Source organism: Hylobates moloch, unplaced genomic scaffold (assembly GCF_009828535.3).
Source record: "Hylobates moloch isolate HMO894 unplaced genomic scaffold, HMol_V3 SCAFFOLD_6, whole genome shotgun sequence".
Lineage (NCBI taxonomy): Eukaryota > Metazoa > Chordata > Mammalia > Primates > Hylobatidae > Hylobates > Hylobates moloch.
In genome coordinates, this window is record NW_026652281.1 from 5,125,376 (window position 1) to 5,144,450 (window position 19,075).

General features: G+C 47.0%; 1 protein-coding gene across 2 annotated transcripts in view; it reads left to right on the top strand.

The window, feature by feature from the left end:
• Positions 1–10,464: 10,464 nt before the first annotated feature.
• The window catches only part of ZDHHC7 (zinc finger DHHC-type palmitoyltransferase 7), a 36,370-nt gene continuing 27,759 nt past the window's right edge, over positions 10,465–19,075 (top strand). For both annotated transcript variants that reach the window (XM_032156291.2, XM_032156287.2), the window contains exon 1: positions 10,465–10,721. The gene's annotated coding sequence lies outside the window, so the exon portion shown is untranslated. The remainder of the gene's footprint in view (positions 10,722–19,075) is intronic.

The following is a 19,075-nucleotide window of genomic DNA, read 5'->3' on the forward strand; positions in this document are numbered from 1 at the left end:
GAGACGGGGTTTCATCATGTTGGACATGCTGGTCTCGAACTCCTGACCTCAGGTGATCTGCCCGCCTCAGCCTCTTAAAAGTGCTGGGATTATAGACCTGAGCCATCGCACCTGGCCGGATGACTACTTCTTTTTAGAGGCAGGGTCTCACTATGTTGCCCAGGCTGGCGTGCAGTGGCTATTCACATGAGTGCCTACTTTTGGACAGGCAGTGGGGACACAGAAAACAACACCAACAAAACCCCCTGCCTTTTGTGAGGCTTGCATTCTGATGAGGAATAGTCAGCGGGGTAAGTGAAGGATGCAGGTGAGACGTGAGACGTGGCAAGGAGTAAACCAGGGAAGGGATATGAAATACGTTGCAGGAATGCGAGGCGGGGAGAAATTTTACACAGGGGACCAGGGAGGAAAACACTTTCTGAGTCAAGTCCTAACGGTCACGAGAGAATGAGCATGGGCTATCTTGGGCACGCTTGGCACTCAATGAGTGGCCCACACAAGGCTTTGCCAAGCACCCTCCCTCCAATTCCAGACCTGCTTCACCCACAGCAGAGGTGAGGTGGCCTGCAGAAACGGAATTCAGGGACACATCACCCCTTTCGGGTTTAAACATCTAACACCACAGGTTGTGGAATTTCAGTCTTCTGGCTTTCCTAGCGTGGCTCTTGAACTCAACACCACAAACTCGGTGGTAAAAATAAGAACCCAAACACCCGTCCAGAACAAGTCTCTGATTTTCCACTGCATAAGCTTTGCAAGTTTCTCTCTCTCCTCGCCAGCATCTCCTTGAAATAGAGAAGACACCAGCTGGGCGCGGTGGCTCATGCCTGTAATCTCAGCACTTTGGGAGGCTGAGGCGGGCGGATCACCTGACAGGGTCGGGAGTTGGAGACCAGCCTGACCAACATGGAGATACCTGTTCTCTACTAAAAATACAAAATTAGCCAGGCGTGGTGGCGCCTGCCTGTAACCCCAGCTACTAGGGAGGCTGAGGCAGAAGAATTGCTTAAACCTGGGAGGCGGAGGTTGCGGTGAGCTGAGATCGCGCCATTGCACTCCAGCCTGGGCAACAAGAGCGAAACTCTGTCTCCAAAAAAAAAAAAAAAAAAAGAATACAAATAAGTCTACATAACTGAATGAATTTTTACCAAATGAACATCTGTATAACCAGCACCCAGACCAAGAGATTGAATATTACTAGCACCCTGCCCCCCACGCTCCCTTCCCTTCAGTGAAAATCACTGCCTTGCCCTGTCTTCCTATACTGAAGATCAGTTTTGCCTCTTTTTATATTGTATGTACTCTTTTGTATCTTCCTGCTTTTACTGAACATTATGAGACAGGAATAATACAGGGTGGCCACGGGAGAATTTAATTCGGGGCAGTAGTTTCCCATGACTAGAGGCTATGGACTTATAAGACCCTGAAAACCAGGATATGGGTCAAGCTGGCTAAGACCAACTGGATGTGACCAGGTTTCTCCTAGGACCTCAATATACACTCATTAATATCCTAAACACACACCCACCAGTGTCTCGACAGTTCCAAGAACACCCAAGATTTGGTGTAAAAATGGGTGGCACCACAGTTCCAATAAATCTCCTTTTTCCAGGAATTTTCATGAATATTCCACCCCTTGGTTGAAGAAACCCATAGAGGTAGCAACCTCAAACCCCCTTACACGTGACTTTTGAGTCTGCCTGCATTCCCTTGAGTGTGTACTTTTCCCTTTGCAATAAATCACTGTGCTTTCGCTATTTCCTGACTTATCCTTGAATTTCTTCTCACAACGGTGTCAAGAGCTTGGACACCAGCCGGGGTTGAGGTCCCATTGTTGTTTGGGGATCTCTCCCAGCCCACTGGTATCAATTATATTTGTGAGGTTGATTCATGTTGTTGAATGTCGCATGTATGTTTATTGTCGTTGCGGCATAGTATTTCATTGCACGAATATGCCACAATTTTTTCATTCTGTTCATGGATGTTTAGGTTGTTTCAAGTTTGGGGCTCTTATGGATGGTACTGTATGAATGAACATTCTAGTAGAAGTCTCTTGGTGAGGATAGAATGTGCATGTTCAGTTTCAGCAGCTCGTCCTGTGAGTTGTCCAGGGCAGTTAAACAATTACACTCTTACCAGCAGCGTGTGGAAGTTTGGTTGTTCCGCGTTTGGCCAACCCTCGGTGGTGGTTCATTCTAGCCATTCTAGTGGGTGTCTGGATACTATTTCATTGTGGTTTAAGTTTTCATTTCCCTGATGACTAATGAGAATGAGCACTTTCATATCTTTCAGATATTCTCTTTTGTAAAGTATGTTCAGTGTTTTGCCAATTATTCTATTGGGTTGTCTTATTTATTTGTAATTACATTTTTACATAAAATTTTTAATGTATGTAAAAATGAATACATGCTCATGATTAAAAAATTGAACAGGTTGGCCGGGTGTGGTGGCTCACGCCTGTGATCCCAGCACTTTGGGAGGCCGAGGTGGGCAGATCACCTGAGGTCAGGAGTTTGAGACCAGCCTGGCCAACGTAGTGAAACTCCATGTCTACTAAAAACACAAAAAATTAGCTGGGCGTGGTGGCAGGTGACTGTAATTCTGGCTACTTGGGAGGCTGAGGCAGGAGAGTTGCTTGAACCTGGGAGGCGGAGGTTGCAGTGAGCCAAGATGGCACCACTGCCCTCCAGCCTGGGCAACGAGAGTGAAACTTCATCTTAAAAAAAAACAAAAAAATGGAACAAGTTACAGAACTATTTCTTGTATATTTTTTTTCCAGGGAGATTGTGTGCACATAGAAACATATATAAAACATATGTAATCCACAACTATTCTTTTTTACACAAATACGCAGTTTTATACAATAGACTTGACAAACCTTGAAGACCATTCATATCAATTCATAAAGATCTGTCTCATTTTCTTTTTACAATTGCACAGCACAGTATTCCATTCATGAGTCCAACATATAAGACTTTAATATATTGATGGGCATCGAGGGTGATGCCAGTTGTTTGCTTCTACAAACATGCCACAGGAATTCATCCTACACATAGAGTCACTCATCTGCACAAAGATGTTTGCATCTGGGGTTTCCAAAGAGAGGAAGTCCTGGGTTAAGGGGCATATGCACTTACATTTTTGTGTCTCGTGTTGCCAACTTACTCTGCAGAGAGTGCAACAAATGTGAAATTGTACCAATTTGGTTTGCCCTGCAAACACAGGGTACCTGTATTACCAAATCTTTACCCATCTGCTAGGTGAAGAATGGTATTTAGGCAGGGCGCAGTGGCTCACACCTGCAATCCCAGCACCTTGGGAAGCCAAGGTGGGCAGATCAGCTGAGGTCAGGAATTCGAGACCAGCCTGGCCAACATGGTAAAACCCCATCTCTATTAAAAATACAAAAATTAGTCAGGCGTGGTGGTTGGTGCCTGTAATCCCAGCTACTTGGGAGGCTAAGGCATGAGAATCACTTGAACACGGGAGGCGTAGGTTGCAGTGAGCCAAGATTGCACCAGCCTGGGTGACAGAGCGAGAAACTGTCTCAAAAAAAAAAAAAAAAGGTATTTCCTTATATGTTAAATTTGTATTCACTCCTGTCTGAATGTGGCTAAGCATCTTTTTACATATTCAAACAAAGCCTCTACTTTAATTTTTTGTTGTTGTTGTTGAGATAGGTTCTCTGTTGCCCAGGCTGGAGTGCAATGGCGTGATCTCGGCTCACTACAACCTCCGCCTCTAGAGTTCAAGCCATTCTCCTGCCTCAGCCTCCCAAATAGCCGGGACTACAGGTGCGCACCACCACGCCCAGCTAATTTTTGTATTTTTAGTAGAGACTTGCCCGTGCCAGGCCTCAGCCTCTACTTTAAGTGGGCTATATTTCCTGGGATGTGGGCTTAGCTGGAAACAGCTCCTGAAGATTTGGTTTTTGCCTGAGGGAGACGCAAAATAAATCCTGTAAATGGACGTTCTGCATCCCTACACAACTTATAGCAGAGATTTTCTGTTCCTAGGCCTTCAGTGAAATCAGAGAAAGGCAAAAACAAATACAAACAAACAAAAAACAAACACAAACTCTGTTGAGTGAGTTGAACAGGAAGAAACCTTAGAAATCTAGTCTAGCGGCTGGGCACAGTGGCTCACGCCTGTAATCCCAGCACTTTAGGAGGCTGAGGCAAGTGGATCACCTGAGGTCAGGAGTTCGAGACCAGCCTGGCTAACACGCTGAAACCCCGTTTCTACTAAAAATGCAAGGAAATTAGCTGGGTGTGGCGGTGCGTGCCTGTAATCCCAGCCACTTGGGAGGCTGAGGCAGAGGAATCCCTTGAAAATGGGAGTCAGAGGTTGCAGTGAGCCGAGATCAAGCCATTGCACTCCAGGTTGGGTGACAAAAGCGAAACTCCGTCTCAAAAAAAACAAAAAAGAAAAGAAAAGAAAAAAAAAAAGAAGAAAAATCAAGTCTAGGCCGGGTGTGGTGGCTCACGCCTGTAATCCCAGCACTTTGGGAGGCCGAGGCAGGTGAATCACCTGAGGTCAGGAGTTCGAGACCAGCCTGGTCAACATCATGAAACCCCATCTCTACTAAAAAAATACAAAAAATTAGCTGGACGTGGAGGCACATGCCTGTAATCCCAGCTACTTGGGAGGCTGAGGCAGGGGAGTCGCTTGAACCTAGGAAGCACAGGTTGCAATGAGCCAAGATCACACCATTGCACTCCAGCCTGGGCAATAAGGGTGAAAACTCCATCTCAAAAATAAAAAGAAAAAAGAAATCAAGTCTAATCTCATATTTTAGAGATTATTTTTGTATAAAGCTGAGGCATACAGAGGGGAAATGACTGGCAGAAGACCACATATCACTTCCGTTGAGAAACAGATGAAGATCCTTGATAAGAATGGAATTATTTTTGTCAACTGCTAGCATCTCCGTTAAGTATTTTAATGAGCCAGGTGCGGTGGCTCATGCCTGTAATCCCAGCACTTTGGGAAGCTGAGGTGAGAGGATTGCTTGAGTTTAAGACTAGCCTGGGCAATGTAGTGAGAACATGGCCATCACCCCTCACTCTTTAAAAAAAAAAAAAATTAACCAGGTGTGGTGGCCGGCAGCTGTAATCTCAGTTGCTTGGGAGGCTGAGGCAGAAGGATCACTTGAGCCAAGGAGTTTGAGGCTGCAGTGAGTTATAACAGGGCTACTGCACTCCAGCCTGGGCAACAGAGCAATACCTTGTCTCTCTCTCTAAACAAAAATTTTAATAAATGATTTGATTGTTCTGTTTCTTTTAGCAAGGGTATAATTTTACACAAGCTATACCAGTAACTAAAAGCACAGGCCATGCAAACAAATATAAAAGAACATTTCAGGACTGTAAGCCAAAAATAAGATTTTCGGCCAGGTGGCGCATGCCTGTAATCCCAGCAGTTTGGGAGGCTGAGGTGGAAGGATCACATGAGCTCAGGAGTTTGAGACCAGCCTGGGCAACATAGTGAGACCTCATCTGTATAAATTTAAATAATAATAATAATAAAATTTAAAAAGCTAAAAAAAAATTCTAAGCCCCCCAACCAACTGAATGGACCCTTCCTCTTGGCCAAGGGCATTACAAAGGTCACCTGAAAAACTACTTTAGGCCATGATGGTGGGAGTTGGAAATGCCTCACTCTATATAATCCCTCCTCCTGTTGGAATTTAGGCACAGCTGACCAGAACTAACATTGAAACAGAGATCTTAAGACTGACAAAGAAACAGACTTTTTGTCATAAGACACCAAATTCCAGCCTGACTCTAGTATAGCATCACATGACAGACAGCAGGCCCTGAGAGAAATCAAAGTATATTTCTTTTTCTTTCTTTTTGAGACAGGATCTTGCTCTGTCTCCTTGGCTGGAGTGCAGTGGTGGGATGATCAGCCTCAACCTCCCAGGGTCAAGCAGTCCTCCCACTTCAACCCCCTTGAGGAGCTGGGACTACAGGGATGCGCCAGCATGCCCAGCCAATTTTTAAATTTTTGTAGACAGGGTCTCATTATATTTCTCAGGCTGGTCTCAAACTGGCCTCAAGCTATCCTCCTGCCTTGGCCCCCAATATGCTGGGATTGCAAGCGTGAACAACCGTGCCTGGCCCAAAGTATATTTATTTGACATATTTGGAAATGGCCCTGCAAAGCTGTCTCCTATGGGGAAAGTCTACATTCTGTTGAGAATCCCCTTTTCTATTCAGGTGTTTTTCTTGATCCAGGAGATAATTTACTAAGAATCTGGCACCTTTTTTAGGTCTATTAAGATCTCTGAGGCCGCGTATGGTGGCTCACACCTGTGATCCCAGCACTTTGGGAAGCCGAGGCGGGTGGATTGCCTGAGGTCAGGAGTTTGGGACCAGCTTGGCCAACATGATGAAACCTTGTCTCTACTAAAAATACAAAAAATTAGCTGGGCATGGTGTGGGCACCTGTAATCCCAGCTACTCGGGAGGCTGAGGCAGGAGAATCGCTTGAACCTGGGAGGCGGAGGTTGCCCTGAGCTGAGTTTGCGCCATTGCACTCCAGCCTGGGTGACAAGCGTGAAACTCCATCTCAAACAAAACAAAACAAAACAAAACAAAACTCCTAAGCCTGCTACTTGGAGGCTTCACATGCATGATGAAACCAAAGTCTCCACAACCCCTTAACTGACACATTCCTTTCTATTGTCTCCAGGTCTTTAGATAATAACTCTGCCAACTAATTGCCAATGGGAAAATCTTTGAATCTGCCTATGACCTGGAAACACTCCTCCCCCAACCTCATGACGTTATTTCAGTTGTCCCACCTCTCCAGACTGAACCAATGTACCTCTTACATGTATTCATTGATGTTTTGTCTCCCTAAAATGTCAAAAACCAAACTGTGACCCAAGAACCTTGGGAATGTTCTCAGAATCCCCTGGGGCTGTGTCCTGGGCCATTGGTCACTCATATTTGGATCAGAATAAATCTCTTCAAATATTTCACAGAGTTTGACTGTTTGGCTCTTTTTGTCAACAGGACCCTCTAAATTTGTCAAGGGGTAAGTTAAGCCCTGGAGACTGGATCATGCAGCATGTTTGCACTTCTGCTTCTTACACTGTTCTTGTTCTGTAGATGACTAGGAGAGACCTCCTCCCCTTCCAATCACTAATCTTTGTTACAGATTAACTGCCTTCCTTATTGTCCCGTACCTAACTCACACCAGATGCCACAAAGACTCTATGGCTGTCACACCTTCACTGTGGAATGTTAAATAAACCTTTTCTAAAAAAAAAAAACCAGCACCTTGACGAATCAGATTGTTGTAACTGCGCATTAAGCCTGCTATAGAAAGATGCTGACAGTCTGTTAAGCTTCCCTAAACTATTTCTCTATAAACGATCCCCAAACTTCTACACTCCATACAGTGACTTCCATTTTTGGAATCTATACTTGTCAGGTGGCCATCCTCAAACTTTGAGCTTGAATAAACTCTCTTTAGATTCCAATCCTTGGCCCGGCGCGGTGGCTCAAGCCTGTAATCCCAGCACTTTGGGAGGCCGAGGCGGGTGGATCACGAGGTCAGGAGATCGAGACCATCCTGGCTAACACGGTGAAACCCCGTCTCTACTAAAAAATACAAAAAAATTAGCCGGGCGTGTTGGTGGGCGCCTGTGGTCCCAGCTACTCGGGAGGCTGAGGCAGGAGAATGGCGTGAATCCAGGAGGTGGAGGTTGCGGTGAGCCGAGATCGCGCCACCGCACTCCAGCCTGGGGGACAGAGAAAGACTCCATCTCAAAAAAAAAAAAAAAAAAAAAAAAGATTCCGATCCTTTTGATTATTTTGGGTTGACAAAAATGTGGCGACTGAGAATTAGGTGGTGAGGATTCCTCCACTCTTCGTTTTTTGAGAAAACTTTAAAATGGGTGCAAAGATTATTGGGTGTGTAGGGGACGAAAAAAAAAAACTCCTTATCTCTCTACCCTTTTACATTCTTGGCTGGGGTCCCTCTAACAAAGACAAATTAGGCTGGGTGCAGTGGCTCACGCCTGTAAGCCCCGCACTTTGGGAGGCCGAGGTGGGTGGATTATCTGAGGTCAGGAGTTCCAGACCAGCCTGGCCAACATAGTGAAACCCCATCTCTACTAAAAATACAAAAATTAGCCAGGTGTGATGGTGGGCGCCTGTAATCCTAGCTACTTGGGAGGCTGAGGTAGGAGAATTGCTTGAACCCAGGAGGTGAGGTTGCAGTGAGCTGAGATCACACCACTGCACTCCAGCCTGGGCAACAGAGAGAGAGTCCATCTCAACAACAAAACAAAACAAAAAAGCACAAATAAGAGAAAAACAAATAGAAGTTTATTAACATGTACATCTCATATATACATAAGAGAAACTTGGGAAAGAGTAACTCGAAGAGGTAGCTTAGAATGTGGTTTCACATAGTACCTTCGACAAAGAATAATACCTTTGGCCGGGCGTGGTGGCTCATGCCTAAAATCCCAGCACTTTGGGACGCAAAGGTGGGTGGATCACTTGCAGTCAGGAGTTCAAGACCAGCCTGGCCATCATGGCAAAACCCTGTCTTTACTAAAAATACAAAAATTAGCTGGGCATGGTGGCAGGCCCCTGTAATTCCAGCTACTTAGGAGGCTGAGGGAGGAGAATTGCTGAAACCCGGGAAGTGGAGGTTGCCGTGAGCTGAGATTGCACCACTGCACTCCAACCTGGGAGACAGAGCGAGACTCCATCTCAAAAAAAAACAACAACAATACTTTTGCAGAGAAATGACAGGACAAAGGAGTTTTGAGCTTCCAAAAGTGGCAAACTATGGGAAGGTTTATACATAGGAAGAAACTTAGTAGAGTAAGGTTTGTTTGCAGATTCCTTTGGTGCCCTCTCTGGGCTAAGAAGAGTCTAGAATGTCCAGTAAAGATGAATTTACACCTGCCCTTTAGGCAGAAAAGGGAGAGGATAAAGAAAACTTTTCCTGCATTTGTCTCTTCTTAATTGCCTTCAGCTGAAAATAATTTTTATGTCGAAGAGGCATATTTTGCGGTGATATATTCTGGTTTTCTTTTTCTTTTTTCTTTTCTTTTTTTTTTTATTGAGATGGAGTCTTGCTCTGTCACCCAGGTTGGAGTGCAATGGCGTGATCTTGGCTCACTGCAACCTCCGCCTCCCGGGTTCAAGCAATTCTGCCTCAGCCTCCCAAGTAGCTGAGATTACAGGCGCCTAAAACCGCACCAGGCTAATTTTTGTATTTTTAGTAGAGATGGGGTTTCGCCATGCTGACCAGGATGGTTTCGAACTCCTGACCTCAGGTGATCTGCCTGCCTCGGCCTCCTATAAGTGCTGGGATTACAGATGTAAGCCACCACACCCGGCCTTATTCTGGTTTTCTTTAGGTGTCTTCATATAACAAGTAGGTATTGTCTAGCATACCCTTCTGGGTTATCTCGTCTTATGGGGTCTTACTTTTGTCTTTAAGCTATTTAGAGCTCTAGTGGAGCAGTGTATATATACCATCATTAATGAGTTAAATGAAATCTTTGACACATGTTCATTTTATATTTGTGTGAGTCATAATTTTGCTTTTTTTTTTTTTTTTTTTTTTGAGACTGTTCACTCTGTCGCCCAGGCTGGAGTGCAGTGGCTTGATCTTAGCTCACTGCAATCTTCGCCTCCCGGGTTCATGATTCTCCTGCCTCAGCCTCTCGAGTAGCTGCTGGGATTACAGGCGTGCACCACTACATCCAGCTAATTTATGTGTTTTTAATAGAAACGGGGTTTCACCATTTTTGGCCAGGCTGGTCTCGAACTCCTGACCTCAAGTGATCAGCCCGCATTGGCTTCCCAAAATGCTGGAATTACAGGCGTGAGCAACCGCGCCTGGCCTTAAAATACATGTTCCTACTTTCAAATACTTAGGGCTTCCTATATGGAAGGGACTGTGGCGATGCTCTAGTGTCCAAGTCCCTCAAGGAGGAGGCCGGGGGCTCCGCGGACCTCAGGAGTCAGGCCTCCAATCCCCAGTTCAGGGCGCTTTCCTCTTTTCTCAAGTGCTTTCTGGCTCAGCCATTTCCACTCCCGCTCCCTTACTTTCCCATTTCCTTAGGTCACATCCCCGCACCTACTACAGGCCACACCTGGAGCTGCCTCTGAGACACCGCCGCGGGCGCGGGTACACTGCGCTCAGGGCATTCCCAACTCGGTTCCGCAGCCTAACGGCGTGGCTTGGACTCTGCGGCAGCCCGTAGCCCCTATCCTTTCTCCTCTGGACTTCAGTTTGGCTGCATCTCTGTCTTAGCAAGAGGGGCTATGACTAAAAGCTTCCTTTTCTCAATGAACTGCCAGTTTGTAAGGCCCCCGGGTCCCCTCAAACCGCCTCGAGCGCCCCTCTCCACGGGAGCAGCGCGGCCGGAACTGCGCCGCCGTGACGTCACTGACCTCGCCGGGTTCACTTCCGGGGCTCGCACCGCCCCGCTATCCAGCCACGGCTCCGGGCTCAAGCATTTGCTCGGCGGCAACCTCCTTCCGACCTGCCCGGCGGCAGCCTCCTTCCGACCTGCCCGCCGGGACCCAGGGGACCGAGCCGAGCCGAACCCCGGGGCCCGCTCCGGCCCGGCCATGAGCGCGGCCGCATGATGCGTCCCTGCCTCGGCCGCTGCAGTCGCCGCCGCCGCCGCCGCAGGCCGGGAGGAGCCGCAGCGCCGGGCGACCCCGCCCGGGCCTCGGGTGAGTGCGGCGGGCTGGGCCGGGCGGGCTGCTCACTCCCGGCCACTTCTGGCCCCCGGCCTGCCCTGTCCTTCCATCGGTCCCGCCGCTCTGTCTCCTCCACCCCGCCGCACACCTGCGACCTTCTGGAGTTCCTAGGGGCACCTCCGTGCCTGCACCTGACTTCCCTTCCAGGTGCCCCCTTGTCATTCCGTGGTTGCTTTCTCGGGATAGGGCCCGGATTGCAGCCCCAGCTTTTTGCCTGACCTTGGGCGTGACACTCAGCTCTCCGAGCCCTGGTTTTCTGTGTAGCTAATGACGGGGTGGTGGTTACAGAGCAGCTATAAACCCTGTGTAAGCTGTAAAGAGTTTTTTTATAGGCATGTATTACAATGAGCAGTCTCACACTTCGCGTTGTGGCTTCTCTTCATCTTAAGTTGTAAACTTTTCTCTTTTATTCTCTGCCCATCTTCCTAGTTAATCTTCCCTCCTGCTCCACGTCAGTCATCTTTGGGTGTTAGTTGCCTGAAAGGGCATCTGGGACAGTCAGGTCAGCTTTCAGGGCAGTAAGGCTCACCTCTCCTGGTGTGGTTCCTTCTACAACTTTGTCACACTCAGTTAGATAGACACACTTTATTAGCTTATGAATAACGAGTTTATTGTGGCAGTTAAATTGGAGTGTAAGAAGCAGTGTTGATGCGGCTACCTGCCTTGTAGCTTCTTTTACTGCCTGGGCTGTATACAGGGCTGAGCATATCGCTGCTACAGTGTTGCATTTGCAGTCTGCTTAGCGTATGCACTTAAGCGCACGTATTTATCTATTTTACTGTTACTGTCCCAAGGGGTTTAGAGATTTAGGTCAATGTGTATTAATATTTCTTTCTGAACTCTTCACCTCACAGATGAAGAATCTCTTTTTTGTTATGTTTTACAATGTTTACATACCCGAAATCACCTTTTAGTCACTTTGTGGCCTGGTAAGCACACGGTGGCTCATGCCCGTAATCCCAGCGCTTTGGGAGGCTGAGACAGGAGGATCACTTGAGCCCAGGAGTTGGAGAGCAGCCTGGGCAACATAGTGAGATCCCCATCTCTACAAAAAAATTAAAAAATTAGCCGGGTATGGTGGTACACGCCTGAGGTCTCAGCTGTTTGGGAGGCTGAGGTTGGGGGATCACTTGAGTTCAAGATCATGCCACAGCACTGCAGCCTGGGCAGCAAAGTGAGATCCCCATCTCAAAAAAAAAAAAAAAGTCACTTTGTTAAATTTGCTTGTTAAAAGTCAGAACTTGGCCAGGCACGGTGGCTCATGCCTGTGATCCCAGCACTTTGGGAGGCCGAGGCAGGTGGATCACGAAGTCAGGAGATCGAGACCATCCTGGCTAACACGGTGAAACCCCGTCTCTACTAAAAATAACAAAAATTAGCCGGGCATGGTGGTGGGCGCCTGTAGTCCCAGGTACTAGGGAGGCTGAGGCAAGAGAATCACGTGAACCCGGGAGGCGGAGCTTGCAGTGAGCCCAGATCGCGCCACTGTACTCCAGTCTGGGCGACAGAGTGAGACTCCGTCTCAAAAAAAAAAAAAAAAGTCAGAACTGGTTAAAGTGAAAGGCTCTTGGTATATTTGAAATATGGAATGGAACTGAAGTATTAACTAAATTGCAATTCTTGAACATTCTGGAAAATAGCAGGTTAGGGGCCCACATTGACTTCTGATTTGAGAGTTGAAGGAGAAGAAGACTATTTGAAAAGATAATTCCTAAAGGATTCACTAAATAACAATGGGAACTTTTTTGCTACCATTGGCTCAGAGCCTGCCACAGTTGACAAATTAATGAATTGAAACTTTACAGCCCTGCTAATCAATGAACTGTAAAAACAAATCCTCTTCAAGAACAGAAGAGTATTAGCATGAATAGAATGGCCCTCTCAGTGATAAAGAAAGCACTGAAATGAGCTTTATATAAGAACAATCTTGATTCAGTCAAAAGTATGAACGTACTTTTACATTCTTATGAAACTTACCTACTGGCTTGGATGCTTTGTTGATATAAATAATACAATCTTTGTTAAATTAAAGGAAATGGGTCTAGAAATAAGTTCATATAGAAAGTTAATGTTTGGGATGAATATTGAATAGTTTTCCTGATCGGACAACTATACAAGATAATTTTACTAAAGCAGCTTTTTGGGGTATGTTTCTTTAATATTTTAACTTTAGAAGTACTTTTTTTTTTTTTTTTTTTTTTGAGACGGAGTTTCGCTCTTGTTGCCCAGGCCAGAGTGCAGTGGCTCTATCTTGGCTCACCGCAACCTCCACCTCCTGGGTTAAAGCAATTCACCTGCCTCAGCCTCCCGAGTAGCTGGGATTACAGGCCTGAGCCACCGTGCCCGGCTAATTTTGTATTTTTAGTAGAGACAGGATTTGTCCATGTTGGTCAGGCCGGTCTCCAACTCCTGACCTCTGGTGATCCGCCCGCCTCAGCCTCCCAAAATGGGATTACAGGCGTTAGCCACTGTGCCCGACCCGTTTTTTTTTTTTTTTCAAACCCTAGAGCAGAACATAAAGTCAAAACTGTCATTTTCACTGGAATTTCTTATTCCCAAAGTTAGTCTCCAGGATCAGTGTTAACAACTTGCTGTGTGACCCTTCGGTTGTAACATCTGAGAAGAGTTTAGGTGGAATGTGCCAGTTAGCTAGCTATGAAGTTGAGCGGGAATAGTGCCAGTCCACACAGGACTGCCCTCACTTGTGATACCAACTGCAAGTTGGCCTTTTTTTTAGGGGGGTGTAGGTGGTGGTTCCCAAAACCACCCTTGGGTGGAGTCCAGGGAAGTACCAGATGGGGAAGTACCAAAAGCACGATTGTCCTCTCCCGGTGGACTCAGATCACGTTACTCTTTTGGCATTGATGTGTGACAGTATGCATGGAGTATTGCCAGCCTGGGAAGCTCACCTGAGCTTTGGTGGTCAGTTTTTATTGAGGCTGCATTATACAGGCATGATTGATTGATTGATTGATTGCCCACATGGTTGATCTCAGTTCCCAGATAGACTGATACCCTGTGACAAAGAGCTCCCCCCTCACCCTACATCATATTGTTAGCTGAGGACAAAGGCCAGACCTCTTTTTGGGTAAGATTAAATAAGGTTAAATTGTTTTTTGTTTGTTTGCTTGCTTTGAGAGGGACGTCTTGCTCTTTTGCCCAGGCTGGAGTGCAGTGGCACGATCATGGCTCGCTACAGCCTTGATCTTCTGGGCTCACGTGGTTCCTTCTGCCTCAGCCTCGCAGTTAACAGGGACCACAGGTGTACGCCACCATGCCCAGCTTATTTTTTGTAGAGATAGGGTCTCACTATGATACGCAGGCTGGTCTGAAACCCCTGGGCCCAAGCAATCCACCTGCCTCGGCCTCCCAGAATGCTGGGATTACAGGCATGTTACACTGTGCCTGGCCTGGTTAAATTATTTACTACATATCCTACTTCTTTCCTGGTCCCTTCCTACTTGAAAATACTGAATCCTGCTGTGCTTTGCCATTGACAAATGACTGTCCCTTCTAGAACATGGAGGAGACACAGGCCACAGGGACAGCTCTCAACCTTAGTTCCCTTCTTACTAAAATGTCTTTGAATATCTATCCATCAGTCATTTTCTTCTGCTTTGCCTCTGAGGAAGAGACAGTCCCTCCTTCCTGATGTTAACTCTTGTGTCTGCTTTCGTCTGTTTGTTATGGGAATGTGAATTATCTTTTACTATCTCTTGCCTTTTTGAGATGGAGTCTCGCTCTGTCGCCAGGCTGGAGTGCAGTGACACGATCTCAGCTCACTGCAACCTCTGCCTCCCAGGTTCAAGTGATTCTTTTGCCTCAGCCTCCCGAGTAGCTGGGACTATAGGCGCATGCCACTACACCCAGCTGATTTTTGTATTTTTAGTAGAGATAGGGTTTCACCACGTTGGCCAGGATGGTCTCGACCTCTTGACCTTGTGATCCTCCCGCCTTGGCCTCCCAAAGTGTTGGGATTACAGGCATGAGCCACCACACCCAGTCTCCATTCCATTCTTGAAAAACCTGTCAGTAGAATCCTATTAATCCTCTAATCAAACCCAGACTCCGTATGGAGCCCAGACAGTGCCTTATTCTGGTTCAGCATCTTATGGTTTTGAAAACACTGTGTTCTTCTACAGTGTCTTATAGGTAGCGGGTGCTTGAAAACTGTTTGGTGAATGAATAATTTGGTAAGGCAGAGAAGGAATTCTAGTTGGAAGAAACAGGAGCAAAACCACAGAGCTATGAAAGGCGAGGTAAGGGGAATCCAAAGGAGCATCATATGGAAGAGAGTGGGGAATGTTGAGCCCGGAAAAGTTCGGAGAGCCAGAAGGTTTCAGAACAGGTTGATTTTGTGACCTGTGCTGTGGTTTTGTTTTATTTAATATTATTACTATTTTTGAGACAGGGTCTTATTCTATCACCTAGGCTGGAGTACAGTGGCATGATCTCAACTTACTGCAGCCTCAACCTCCTGGGCTGGAGCAATCCTCCCACCTTAGCCTCCTGAGTAGCTGGGGCTGGCTACAGGTGCATGCCACTGCACCTGGCTCCTTTTTTTTAAAATTATAGAAATGGGGTCCCACCTTGTTGCTCAGGCTGGTCTTGAACTCCTGAGATCAAATGATCTGCCCACTTCAGCCTCCTAAAGTGCCAGGATTACAGGTATACCGGTGCCACTGCCCCTAGCCCTATATATTATTTTTAAATTACTTAATTTTATTTTTCAAGGAATTTTTATTTAGGTTTTTAATTTTTTTGAGACAGGGTCTCTCTCTGTTACTCAGGCTGAAGTACAGTGATGCAGTCATAGCTCACTGCAGCCTTGAACGCCTGGGCTCAAGTAATCCTCCTGCCTCCGCCTCTCGAGTAGCTGGGACTACAGCTGTGTACCACTGCGCCCAGCTAATTAAAAAAAATTTTTTGTAGAGATAGGGTCTCGCTATCTTGCCCAGGCTGGTCTTTTAACTCAAGTGTTCCTCCTGCCTTAGCCTCTCAAAGCACTGGGATTACAAGTGTGAGCCGCCACCCCTGGCCTGTGCTGTGATTTTGAACGGTGACTCCTGCAGCCATGTGGAGAGTCATTGGAATCTAGTGACCCTTGAAGTTAGCGTTCTGCAGAGGTACAGGCTGGAGATGAGGGCTGCCTAAACTTGGGTTGTGGGAAAGGGGAGAAGAGAAGGATGAGAGCTGTAAGTGGGAAGTGTCGTCATACATGTAGGAATGGAGGAGGAGGAGGAATTTTGTGTCCAGAGGCTAACAGGTGGTGAATCAATCCTGGTTGCGTGAGGAATGTCACTGATTTGGAAAAAGACGCTAGCTCTATGTTAAGCTGGTGGTTTGGTTCACCCGGAAACACTGCAGTTCACTTGCAGCACCGCGTGAGGAGGAGCAGTCAGCTAGAGAGGCTTCCAGTCTCATTGGAGACCAGCTTTTACAGTTCACTGAAATGTTTGGAATTCTTAGATTCCATATTTCCCACATTCAATTTACTCATTACAGAACGCACTTTCTAAAACTGAGTGCTCTGGAAGCCAATGTATTTTAATGGAAGAACATGGGCTTTGGAGTCAAAACAGTTCTGACTCCACTCTAACTGGCTGTGGATCTGAGCAAAGCACTTAGCCTCTAAAACTCAATTCTGTCGTCCTGAAAATGAGCTCATGATACGCCTGGCTTTTAGGGTGGTGGTCACATGCGTAAATCTCCTGACACACAGTAGATGCTCAGTAAATAGCCTTTCTTCTCACCTTCAGATATTTTATGTTGTCATTAACTTGTAATTGAGAGCTAAATGTATTGTTAGCATGTCATATTTTCTTAGTATTTTGAACTCTGGTTAATCTGGCATTATAAAAGCTCATTTTGTATTAAACAAGGAAACTAGGAAGATAGGGAAGGAAGTTGAGAATACCAGCCTGATTCAGGCTCTGCTATTCCCTGGGACAGGACACTTAATGAGGTTTGGAACTCTAGAGTTCTTTTTATTTCTGGATTTAGATTTCTTGAGGGTTTAGTTAACATGCTGGGATTTTTAAAAATAGCTGCTCCATTTGACTGTCAAAGTTAGGTTGTGGCTCTTGTATAGGGATGAAAGGGGAACCTTTTGGGTACGAGTAAGCATTCCTTGGAGACCGCCCCATCTCGCCTGCGTGCTCTAGTGAGGTCCTGCGCACGTGTTTTCTGGACCTGAAGTTGTGACTTCCCTGCAGGTGGGGTTTTTCTCTTCACCCACTTCTCCCTCTTCCTCTGTAACCCTTGTGCATTTCTCTTCTACTGCTTTTCTGCCAGGCTCATTTGGGCCTCTGGCTCACTCCCTTGGCAGAGCTTATCACACACCCCTGTCATTTGCCTGTGGACTTTCTTTCTATTTTTTCTTGTCTCCCTCAAGCACCCTCCTTCCCTTACTTATTCTCTCAACAAATGTTTGTGGAGTGCGTGGTGAACCCGGGAGTGCTGGGGATACTATGAGTAACATTCTGTTGAGGTGATGGCAGCACAAGCAGCCAGGGAGAGGCTGCTAGGAAGGGAGGTCAGCAGGCTGCAGATGGAGTGGGGCTTTCTAGGCCATGGTGGTGGGGTGGAGTGGGGGGTGGGGTGGGGTTTTATTCTCACTGAAAAGGCAGTGATTGCACAAGCTTAGGCAGAGGAGTGACATGATCTGATGTATATCTGTAGAAGACCACGCTGGGTGCTGCATGGGGGACTGGACTGTTGGGTGAGCAGAGCATGAGAGTAGAGAGAGGACTGGTTAGCAGGTGATCTGAGCACTCCCCAGGTGAGAGCTCATGGGACCTTGGTCTGGGCGGGTGAGGAGGTGGGAGAAGTGGTTGGATTTGGGGTAGGTTTAGAGGTGCACTCTATAGGACTTGCTGATCAGCTAGATGTGGAGAGGTGGGGAATGAGATACATGAAGGGCGGGGCCTTTTTTTTTGGGTGTGGTGTGCCGTTTATTGAGATGGGAAAAGGTTGGGTCTTGACTGATTGGGGGAGGTTCTGCTTTGACCCTCCTGTGCTGGAGTTGTTGAGTGCCCAGTTGGATAGACACCCTTAGTGATGCGTTGTCAGCCTGAGAGTTTTCCAGATATATTTTTTTGTTTAAACTTCATGAAATTGAGGTTCCCCATGAGCTCCTTTGTGGAGAACGTGTAGATGAAGGGAAGACCGAGGACTAAGCCTGGGTGCTCCCGGTGTTTACATGGGTGGAGGAGAAGTATCCAATCAGAGACTGGGTGTGGCTAGGGGGAAGGGAAGTCAGTGTTGTCCCCCAGGCCCCTCACTCCTGAGACTGGCGTTCCCTCTCCCAGTTCCACGGTTCATTGTGTGCTGTGTGTATTCCCCCACTTTGCCATGTTTTTGATCTGCAGTGTTCTGATCCTACTGTAGAGTGATTAAGTATTTTAATATGAAATGCCCTTCTAGAAAGGTCAGGCAAGGTCACTATTCGCTGTATGACTTATGTGCCAGCATATCATTGAGATTTGGCTTGAGTTGGGTTAATATTCTGGTGTGGATTTTTTTTTTCCTTAAAAGTAATATTCTGATCTTTGGATTCAGTAATTTGAGTAGAAAATCATGGTTTCTTAGAGCATCATTTCCTATGGTAGGATTTGAAAGGACAAACTGAATATTTCATGATTGCCAGTTGCTGGCAAGAGCACTTCGGAGCGCGATCGCCATCAGCTCACTGCAGCGGGTCAGCTGAGTGCTGTGCTCCTTTTGTGGGTTAAATGAGGACGTGAGCTCCCTCTGTAGCCTTCTCCACCTTGACTCAGGTTCCCTGACTCATCTGGGCTGGTGACATACCTGGGATGTGGCCCCGTTTGCACGGCCCGTAGGAACCACTGCCTCCGGATCTCACAGCTCCCCCCTGGACCCAGCCTCAGTCCTGCCCCTCACTTCCTCTGAGTCTGTTTCTCAGGCTCCTCGGGCCCTCAGTGCCCTGAGTTTCGGTCACTTGGCTTACCAGGCCTCTCCTCCTGCCCCCTGGACTCTGAGGTTGGCCTTTCCCGCTTGCGTCTTGGTCTTGCCTTCGTTACTCTGCTTTTCTAGCCCATCATCCTGGCTAATCTCCAGCCCTTGGTAAGTTTACGGTGCTGGGCTGGGCTTTTGGATAAAAGGACCAGCAATTCCCATCCTCTATGAGACACTTAAGGTATCAGCATTTTCTGGGCCCCACAGGGTGATGGTTCAGGCCCCTCTTGGCTGCCTCCTCTCCATCCCATTTCCATTTTGCGGTCTCCATAGGCCCTCCCAGCGCCGCAGCCCCGCTCCTCCTCTCTGCTGAGACACTCAGCGCTCGTCTTCCTGAGTGTGAACTGCTT